This window comes from Mustela erminea, chromosome 2 (assembly GCF_009829155.1).
Source record: "Mustela erminea isolate mMusErm1 chromosome 2, mMusErm1.Pri, whole genome shotgun sequence".
Classification (NCBI taxonomy): Eukaryota; Metazoa; Chordata; class Mammalia; order Carnivora; family Mustelidae; genus Mustela; species Mustela erminea.
This window is the reverse complement of record NC_045615.1, coordinates 134918568-134929476: the sequence shown is the minus strand read 5'-3', so window position 1 is coordinate 134929476 and position 10909 is coordinate 134918568. Positions and strand designations below refer to the sequence as shown.

General features: G+C 37.4%; 1 long non-coding RNA gene across 1 annotated transcript in view; it reads right to left on the bottom strand.

Annotated features, from left to right (window-relative positions):
* Positions 1-1669: 1669 nt before the first annotated feature.
* LOC116583951 overlaps positions 1670-10909 on the bottom strand; it is a 50453-nt gene continuing 41213 nt past the window's right edge. The window contains exons 2-3 of the long non-coding RNA XR_004282976.1: positions 4819-4891; positions 1670-1821 (exon numbers count right to left, since the gene is read on the bottom strand). This is a non-coding gene — a long non-coding RNA (uncharacterized LOC116583951). The remainder of the gene's footprint in view (positions 1822-4818; positions 4892-10909) is intronic.

The window sequence follows — 10909 nt, the reverse complement described above, 5'->3', positions numbered from 1 at the left end:
ATATTGCATTCTGAAGTTACATTGTTATGTAAAAATATTTAGAAAAAACTTTTCAAGCTGTTTCTACCAGAAACTTCAATATGTCTTAATTCACTTCTTCGTGTAGTATGACCAGATGGGAATGTAGGGAATTACAGACATCAGAATCTAAAAGTAACATGAGATAGATAAACGTAACATGGAGAAGTCAGAAGGAGGAGGGGCATTGGAGCTAACACAAGACTTGCACACCTTCGTGTGGAGGTAGGTGACAGAGTGTCAGAGGCAAACTCTTCGGAGCAATCAGAAATGAAGGCACAGGGCTGGAAGTTATAATCTCAGGCACGACTTCACTCAGGTAAAGATACACATCAAAAGTTCTGATGGGTCCATGTTTTCACAGAAACTGTTAGGCAGCTAACTTAAATAGAGACAGAGACTTATAAAGACACACATGTTTCTCAGGAAAGTGAAGGGCAGAATTTCTGCTGGGGCCAAAGGAGGGTATGGAACCAATAACTGAAAAACTACAGGGAAGGGAGAAAAAAAAAAAAAAAGGCATCACAAAATCCTCTCTCCTCTCTGCTGATCTGCTTCATGCTTTTCCCATCTGAAAATGACTTTTATCTGTTACAGCATTCTTGAAAGAGAGCTATCATAACCAATAGCCCCCTGCACAGTTTCACCCATAAAAGTGATGCTGGACTGATCAGAACCACCTGGATTTGGTTTCAAAGTCCTCCTGGAACATGCTCATTGGCTTAAATCAATTATCTGTGGCTATAGGTAGTAACAAGGATATCTAAACAATGAAAAACACCTGGAAGTCAAACAGACCACCTGTAATTTCTATATCGAGTAGAACTTTACTAAAAGCACGCATCCCAGGACAAATCTCCAGAATGGCGAAGGGAACTGGTAGGAATTAAGTGGGTCACTTAGTGGGTTTCTAAGTCTGTTCTGCCAAACATTTAAAATATTTGAAAGAGAAGACAAACCTACCAAGAACAATTCTTCTGAGTTCTTAAACAACTTGTGCAAATCCAGAAGGGAAAAAAAAAATCACCCATTGTCCTATTCCCTAGAAATAGTTCTTTGGGACTGTTATGTTTCCTCAAAGAAAAATGAATTTTTATTTTTGCTATAACATATATTTAAAATTATATGTAGTTAAATCTACCATTTCTCCATCATGACTTCATGTATTGATTTTAAGCTAAAAAGTCATCATTCATCCAGAGATATAAAAATGTGTGACAACTACTTTTTTTGTATTTCTTCTGTTGTTGGATTTCTTTAAACTTCACTGCTAGGAGTCTCAGAATGAAATCTATCACCCACCTTAAGCAACTGTATAGTCCAGGAAGTCTAGAATTCTACATTTTTAGTTTCATCTCACTTTGGTGAGTATTCAAATTTCTATTTTATTTTGTATTTCTATTATATGTATTTCCTATAAGGCATTTCAAATTTTTTGGGGGGAAAAAAAGGGCAGGCTTCAACTAGTTTCTTCTCCTCTTTTAAGTTAAATTTCCTATTATTTTTATAGGTACCAATTGAGGAAAAAATGATATATTTGATTCAGGTTTTCACGTAACAAAAATTTTTGAAAATAATATCAATTTAGATTTTACAATATATATTTTACAATATATATTTTAAGTTTACCTTATTTTTGATGTGTTAGGCAGGGGTAGCAGTCTATATTTTTCAACAGCCTACTTGCCATGGGTCTACAACCAAATAGATGCCAGCTGTAGTGCTTAAACAGAGTCTTGGCAGTGTTCCACTATGCCGACTATTTACCCTTTAGGTGTCATTTTGGGGGTGTTCAGGATGGCCCTGAAGGAAAGGCCATAACTGTTAGGACAATGGGTACTTGAGAGCTTAGAGAACTAGATGCTTACTAGATTGTATAAAATTATTTCAACATTGGGAGTGCCTGGGTGGCTCAGTGGGTTAAGCATCTGCCTTTGGCTCAGGTGATGATCCCAGGGTCCTGGGACTGAGTCCCGCATCAGGCTCCTTGCTCAGTGGAGAGCCTACTTGCTGCTCCCTCTCCCTCTGCTATTCCCTCTGCTTGCTCTCTCTGTCTCCCCCCCCCATCTCTGGCATATGAATAAAACCAGTGTACATATATCAGTGCGTATTTGCTAAATATTAATCTGATTCTAAGGATATGGGCTTGATAAATACACGATTACTCAAAGAGAATTCCTTCCCACTCTTAGGAGATAAGTATATGATTTGAAGTCACCTGTTGTGGTTTTTAAAGGAGATGATCCTTTCATCTCTAAAAACAAACTTTAAAACATCAAACTTATTACTGGTAAGGCTGGATGGACATGCAGCCAGGAACTGAAGCCAAAAATAACTCCCTAAGAGTTCCAAAGAGCTGAAGAATCCAAGAGAGGAGGCAGAAGAAAGAAGACAAGTAAGTCTGGCAGACCTAAAAGGTCCTGCGTACTACTCCATCCCCCACTTCCCCCAGGAAGCAGAAATAAGAGGCAAATCAGAGCAAGTGTGAGAGATGGAGAGGGAGAAGGGGAGGGGGAAAACCAGGAAAGGGTGGAGTGGACCCAGGCTCAGACTCTTTTTTCCAAATACCATTAGTCAGATAGTTCACTCCTACTTTTGAGGAAAGCAACATTAGAGTGATACTGATTCCTTTTGGAAAGTAAAGTGGGTGGTCCCACCCCTTAGAGGGGTTTTATAAACATCAGTATACATCATCATTTCTAGCTTCATGTAACAAAATCTGGAGCTAGCATAAATATAGCTTCCTCAACTTTTTACAAGTACACTAAACTCATTACATTTGCATTGTTAATTCACAGATGTACCTAAGAATTTACAGCAACCACTAAATCAACGTGGAATCGCAGAAAGTATTCCTGAACTGCACAATATTTTGGTCTCATTATTTGCTCTGATTCTCTCAGTTACACAGATAAGCAAACGTCAAAAGCTCTGTGAGCCTTAGCTCTTACCCTTAGGTGATAAAGTTGATAATGCCTCCCCTTCAGGAGATAAATTTACATAAACAACACTTTGTATAACTGACTCCTTACCAAATATTTTGCAAACTTCAAACCCAATATACTTCAACTAAGTTAAACAAAAGACAGTGCCAAAATGTGTCAGTAGCATGAACCTACTTTACAACCCGCTGATCTGTCCAGTTTTGAAAATACTTCCTAAAATTTCTTGGTTTTTTTATTGGAGGATTTTTTTGTATTCTGTAAAATTTAAATATGAAGAGTTAATTAAAATTCTTAAATTATCCTACATTAAATTTGCATAGTTATATTTTTAATGCTCCTGAGTTACAAAATCCATATACATATAAATCATAGTCACCCAATTAAGATAACTATTAAAAACAAAATTTAAAAATGTAGGCATTTTTCTTCTGGCCAAAACTGAATAACAGGCCCCTCTTAACTTTACTAAAACAACAGGCTGGATGGAACTGATTAAGTTCTTGAACCTAGGTGAGGTTCGGTGGGGTGAGGTTCAGAGCCAATGGCTAAGAAAGAATTCTTAAGACGTCTTTGGTGCAAAAAGGTGGTTTATTGGAGCTCACGGACAGGACCCGTGGGCAGACGGAGATGCTGCTGCGTTATCCTGAAGAGTGGCTGATTATATACACAGGAGTTGGGTAGGTGAGGACAAAGGGGATGATGTTAGTTTTAAGGAATTTTGGAAGCAAGGTCTCCAGGACCTTGAGGGGCTAGTTATTGTTGGGAGAAAGGTTATTCATTAGTAGTAGTAAAAATCTTCTGGTGAGACCCTTTAGATGTATATCAGTGGGCCATATGCTTGGGAATGATTCTCGACACTATCTTGGAGATCTAGAGATAAAGTTTCACATTTCTCCTATCAAGTGTCCTTGTTAGTGAGATTTGGGTTTAGAAGAAATTTAACTTTATTTAGGGCTTGAGGAACTGAGTTATTTGTCTCTGGATTGTGCTATTGTTAGATAGCTTCTTTGTTGTAAATCTCTAGGACATGGGTAAACCAAGGGAGACTCCTGTCTTGTAGGACTGTGATCTCTGCAAGTTAACTATTTAGGGCAGCCAGAGGTGCCTGAGGAATGTCACACATATTACTGAGGGGAGTGGGTGGAGAGGGGGTTCAAGGTGCCAGCTTTTGCTTTGTCCTCAGCCAGCCTCTTGCTCCCTTATCAGAACAGGGAGTGTATGAAACAACAGTTCTCAAGATACTATGCTTCAGGTGACCTAAGGCAATAACAACTCATGAAACATGTTTACCTGATGTGGTGGAAAAGGGAAGCCAGGCAAAGCTTGGCAGTCTTCCTGAGTTGAGCAGGTATTGCTGGAAGACAAGAAAGGGAGGAAAAGGGAAGCCAGGTAGAGCTTGGCAGTCTTCCTGAGTTGAGCAGGTATTGCTGGAAGACAAGAAAGACCATGGTGGCTAGAGAGCTACATAAGGACCTGTAGAGATTCATAGAGGCTCCCACCTAGAAACTTCAGTCAGGCTATTACCAGCTCATGCATGTGAAGAAATTACCAAGGCCTGGGAAAAGGCAGTAGAAGGCATCCTCTCTAATAGTCCAGGGATAGTTCCTGTTCCTGCCAGCTAAGGGAAAAACCCCAGAAACAAACACCACCAAGCAGAGTACTCAGAAAAGTTCTCTTACCACTGTGGCAAAGTTTGCCCTTGAGTAATGTTACACATCCTACCTAAGCTTTAAAGCCTTGCTTTAAAGGAGTTAAATCATTTCCAAGTAAATTAACTGTATCCCAGAACAAAGCTTAAGATTATTTATAGAATACAAAAATAGCCAGTATACAATAGTGTAAAACATTCACTCACTTTTGTTCTGTTTTACCTCCAAGAGATCCACCAGGGTCCCCAGTGAACAGCTGAGAAAAATCCCCTCATGCTTCTGACAGAGAGAGAAGAAAATGAACCATTTTGAAAGGCAGCAAAACATTCTTTTAACAAGCCCTACCCTCAAGGGAGAACTCGTTCACATAACCTAAACAGATGGGTTTGAGTAGAGCCTACTTGACCTGAGGGACGAGAAATGCCCAACTCCAGCCCACTGGAGACTTCCATTCCCATGGAATGGAACATGGAGCTCTGGGACAACTTCAAGTGGCCATGAATACATACAATTTGAGTCCCTAAAAGGGGGAGGGGAGGTGACAAAATTTTTTTGAAGAAACTACTGCTAAAAATTTTCCAAGCATGAATTAAACTATAGACCCATAGTTCCAAGACATTCCACAAACCACAAGTACAAAAGATGTGAAAAAAATAAAAACTATACCAAGATACATTATAATCAAATTGTTTTAAACCAGTGATAAAAATAAAATCTTGAAAGAAGACAGTGGGAAAAAAAAAGGGAACAAAATAAGATAAACAACAGATTTCTCATTGTAATACAAATAAGCCAGAAAACAAAGGAGAAACACCTTTAATGAAAAAAGACTGTCAACTTATAATTCTATTTTGCTTAAAACCAAAGGCAAAATAAAGGCTTTTTCAGACATAAGAGCTAAAGGAGTTCATTGCCAGCAAGTCTGTGTTACAAGAAATAGTGAAGACGTTCTGAGGACCATGGTGTAAGATAAAAATCTGTATCAACACAGGAATGAAGAACACTGGGAGTGGATACCACATGGGTAAATACAAAGACTGAGAGCCCTGTATCTATTTTTAAAATAAAGTTTACAATTATAAACTCTCCCATACACACTTAAACCTCAACGTTCACAAGACTTCACCATTTTACGAAGCATTTAAGGAAATCGTAATTCCAATTGTGCAGAAAATCAGAAAACAGAAGAAGCAACACTATATAATTCATTCTATGAAGGCAACATTACTATAGTACTCCAAAGACATTGAAGGAAAAGAAAACTATAGTCCAATAACTCTCACAAAAATTGATGCAAAAATTCTTAGCACATTTTATCACATTAAATCCAAAAATCATAAGAATTATATCATGTTCAAGGAGGGGTTATTCTAGGAATGTAAGACTGGTTTAATATTCAAAAATTAACCAATGTAATTCATCTTATGAACAGAATGAAAAGAAGATGTATCAATAGATGAATCAATAGATGTAAAATCAATAGATGTAAAAAATACATTTAACAAAATGCAACTTCTATTCTTAAGAACAAAAACTGTTAGTAAACTATAAATAAAAAGGGTGATTATCACCCTCATAAAGGGCATCTATGAAAAAACTTAGAAGAAATTTGTAGAATTGACAGGAGTCGACTTCAAGATCTACTATAATGCTACAGTAATCAAGATACTGTAGCATTAGCAAAAGAATAGACAAATTGATCAAACAGAATAAAGAGCCCAGAAACTGACCCACATAAAAACAGCCAACTGATCTTTGACAAAGGAACAAAGGCAATATAATCAAGCAAAGACAGTCTTCTTAACAAATGGTTCTGGGACAACTAGACATCCACATTAAAAAAAAAAAAATCAAATATAGACCTTAAGTCCTTCACAAAATTCAGCACAGATCATAGACTTAAATGTAAAATACAAAACTATAAAACTCCTAGAAGATAACAAAGGAGAAAACCTAGATGATCTTAGATACAGCAATGACTTTTTAGATATAACACCAAAAGCATAATTCATGAAAGAAATAATTTGTAAGCTCAACCTCTTTAAAATTAGAAACTTGTGCTCTGCAAAAAGCACTGTCAAAAAAATGAGAAAAGCACTTCTCCCAAACCCCCTCCCCCCAGCAACCCTGTTTGTTTTGTGAGATTGAGTCACTTGTGGTTTGTCTCCCTCCCAATCCCATCTTGTTTCATATATTCTTCTCCTACTCACTTAAGCCCCCATGTTGCATCACCACTTCCTCATATCAGGGAGATCATATGATAGTTGTCTTTCTCTGCTTGACTGCTTTGGTGAGTGCTGTGAAGTGTGTAAACCTGGTGATTCACAAACCTGTATCCCTGGGGATAAAAATATATGTTTATAAAAAATAAAAAAATTTAAAAAAAAATGAGAAAAGAAGCCACACACTGGGAAAAAATATTTGCAAAAGACATATCTAATAAAGGACTATTAACCAAAATATACAAAGAATTCTTCATATTCAACAGTAAGAAAACAACCCAATTTAAACATAGGCCAAAAACCTTAACAGACTCTTCAACAAAAAAGATACACAAATAAACATATGAAAAGATGCTCCAGATCACATGTCATCTGGGAAATGCAAATTAAAAGACAATGAGTTGCCAGTGCACACCTATTAGAATGGCTCAAATCCGGAGCATTGACATTACCAAATGACGTCAAGGATATGAAACAACAGAACATTCATTCTTATTCATTGCTGAAAGGAATGCAAAGTGCTATGGCCACTTTCAAAGACAGTTTGGAGGTTACTTACAAAACTAAAGAAACTCTTACCATACAATCTAGTAATAGCACTCCTTGGTATTTACATAAAGAAGAGGAAAACTTAGGTCCACCCAAAAATGTCCATAGGAATGTTTACAGAAACTTTATTTACAATTGCCTAACCCAGAAGCAAACAAGAGGTCCTGCAATAGCTAAAGGGATAAATAAATATAGAACAGTATTTAACACTGAAAAGAAATGAGCATTAGGTCATGAAAAGACATGGAGAAAACTTAAATGCATATTTCTAAGTGAAAGAAGCCAATCTGAAAAGGCGGCATACTGTGTGATTCCAACTATATAACATTTTGAAAAGGCAAAACTATGAAGACAGTAAAATGATCAGTGGTCGCCAGGGGTCAGGCTGAGGGAAGATTGAATAGGTTGAGCACATATTTTTAAGGCAGTGAGAGCACTCTGTATGATACCATAATGATGGATATATGCTGTTATATATGTATTCAAACACGTAGGAGGTACAACACAAGAGTGAACACTAATGTAAACTATATAGACCGTCAGTGGTTATGACGTATCCATGTAGGTTCATCAGTTTTAACAAAAGCAACACTATGGTAGGGAATGCTGACAAAGGGGAGTCTGTGGATGTGTGGGGGCAGGGGTATAAAGGAACTCTGTGTACCTTTTCCTCAGTTTTGCTATGAATCTAAAACTGCTCTAAAAAAATCAAGTTTTTTTTAAAGATTTATTTATGAATTTTAGAAAGAGAGCGAGCTCAAGCACACAAGTGGAAGGGGCAGGAGGAGAGTGAGAAAGAATCTCCGCATGGAGCCCATCAGCAGACTCGATTCCAGGACCTCGAGACCAGGATCTGAGCTGAATCCAGGAGTCGGTCATTCAACCAACTGTATCACCCAGGTGGCCCCCAAAATAAAATCTTGATAAAAAACTAATTCCTGAAAAAAAATTGAAGGACTACACTATGTGATAAGAAGTGTTATAATAAAGCTACAATAACCAAAACAGTGTAGTATCTTTTCAATATAGACAAAGAGTTCAATGAAAAAGAATAGAGTCCAGAAAGAACTGATTTTTTAAAACGATGCAAAGCCAATTCTGTGCAGAAAGGCAAATGGCACATATTTATATTTAAAAAGGAAGAATTACTTCAGTCTATAGCTTTCATAGCTTATATCATATACAAAAATTAACTCTCAACAAACAACATATATTAAAAAATAAATATTATTTCAACCTATGGCTTACACCATATATATGATATAAGCCGTAGATACATATATATATAGATAGATAGATATAGATATCTAATATATATATAAATAATATATATACTTATATAAATCTATATCTATATATATCTCTATCTATATATATAACTTTAATAGAACATAAGCCTAAGAGTAAAAACTAAAACTATAAAACTTCCATAAGAAACATAGGAGAAAATGTTTTTGACATTGGATTAGGCAAAGACTTTCCATATAGAAAAAAATAATAAACTGGTCATCATCAGAATGAATAACTTCTAGTCTTTGAAAGGAACTAACAGAATAAAGACCAAAGTCTAGGAGAAGTTACTTGCAAATAATATATATATTTTTAATTTTTAATTTTTTTTATAAACATATAATGTATTTTTATCCCCGGGGTACAGGTCTGTGAATCGCCAGGTTTACACACGTCACAGCACTCACCATAGCACATACCCTTCCCAATGTCCATAACCCTACCACCCTCTCCCTCCCCACCTCCCCCCAGCAACGCTCAGTCTGATTTTGAGATTGAGTCTTTTATAGTTTGTCTCCCTCCTGATCCCATCTTGTTTCATTTATTCTTTTCCTACCCCCCAAACCCCCCATGTTATATCTCTACTTCCTTATATCAGGGAGATCATCTGACAGTTGTCTTTATCCGATTGACTTATTTCACTAAGCATGATACCCTCTAGTTTCCATCCACGTCATTGCAAATGGCAAGATTTCATTTCTTTTGATGGCTGCGTAGTATTCCATTGTGTTTATATACCACATCTTCTTTATCCATTCATCTGTTGATGGACATCTAGGTTCTTTCCATAGTTTTGCTATTGTAGACATTGCTGCTATAAACATTTGGGTGCATGTGCCCCCTCGGATCACTACATTTGTATCTTTAGGGTAAATACCCAGTAGTGCAATTGCTGGGTCATAGGGTAGTTCTATTTTAAACTTTTTGAGGAACCTCCATGCTGTTTTCCAGAGTGATTGCACCAGCTTGCATTCCCACCAACAGTGTAGGAGAGTTCCCCTTTCTCCGCATCCTCACCAGCATCTGTCATTTCCTGACTTGTTAATTTTAGCCGCAAATCATATAAAGGATTTATATCTGGAATATGTAAAGAATCCTCAAACATCAATAATAAGTAAACAAACAACAAAATTTGTTGTCTTGTATAGGTTGTAGACCCCGTTGTAGTCTCTTCAGAAATGACTCAGATGCCTGATAGGAGCTGTGGGTACTTGGTATAAATGAAGTTGATGAGGTCACCTCCATCATCCAAAATCATACTGAGAGGCCTTCCTTCAAGTACAGTGTCTACTCAATGCACCAGAGGTACTCCTCATCTGTCTTACCCTTCCAGATGTACACAGAATGCTAGCCTTGGCAATGGCAGCCACTGCATGATCCTGGATAGACAAGATGTTGCAGCTGAACCACTGCCCCTCAGTACCCAGGGCAACAAGGGTCTCAGTGAGTATGGCTGTCTCTACTATCATCTGTAGGTATGTTGCCGGTGTCGGTCAGTGGCTTAAAGGCTGGGTAGATCTACTGCATGGGAATCAGGTCTATCATCTTTCTCTACAATGTCCAGGGCTTTGTGTCCCCCCCATGAGACTGGTTGATGTTGGCAATTTTGTAGGTCATTTTGTCTGACATGCTCGAGGTGCTTCCCCATGGAGTGATGGACATAGGTAAAGGGACCAGCTGAGGACAGGCAGAGAGTGGATGGTACTGGGCAGGGAAAGTTTGTCAATTTCTTAAAAATTTGTATATAAACCTGCCATATCAACCAACCATTCCTTGTGAAGCTATTTGGCCAAGAAAATGAGATCATATGTCCACACAAAGACTCATGCACATCAACATAAACATTGTACACAGATATTCATAGCAACTTTGTTCATAATCATAATCAAAGGCTGGAAACAACACACATGGCCATCCACAGATGAATGGATGATCAGTTGTAGTATATAAAAACCAAATGGACTACCAATACATGCAATAAAATAGATGAATCTTGACATAGTTATGTTGAATGAAAGAAACTGTGCAAGAAAGTATGAATCCTAAAACTGAATCAAGTCCTTGGAAGTATAAACTAGAATTCAGTGACAGAAATATCACTAGGCGTCAGAGGCAGGGATAAGCAAGAGGGAAGGATCACAAAGGGACAAGAGAAGACCTCAGCGGATAGAGAATATTTTCATTATCTTGATTGTGGTGATGGAGTCACAGTATACACACATATCAACACTTAACA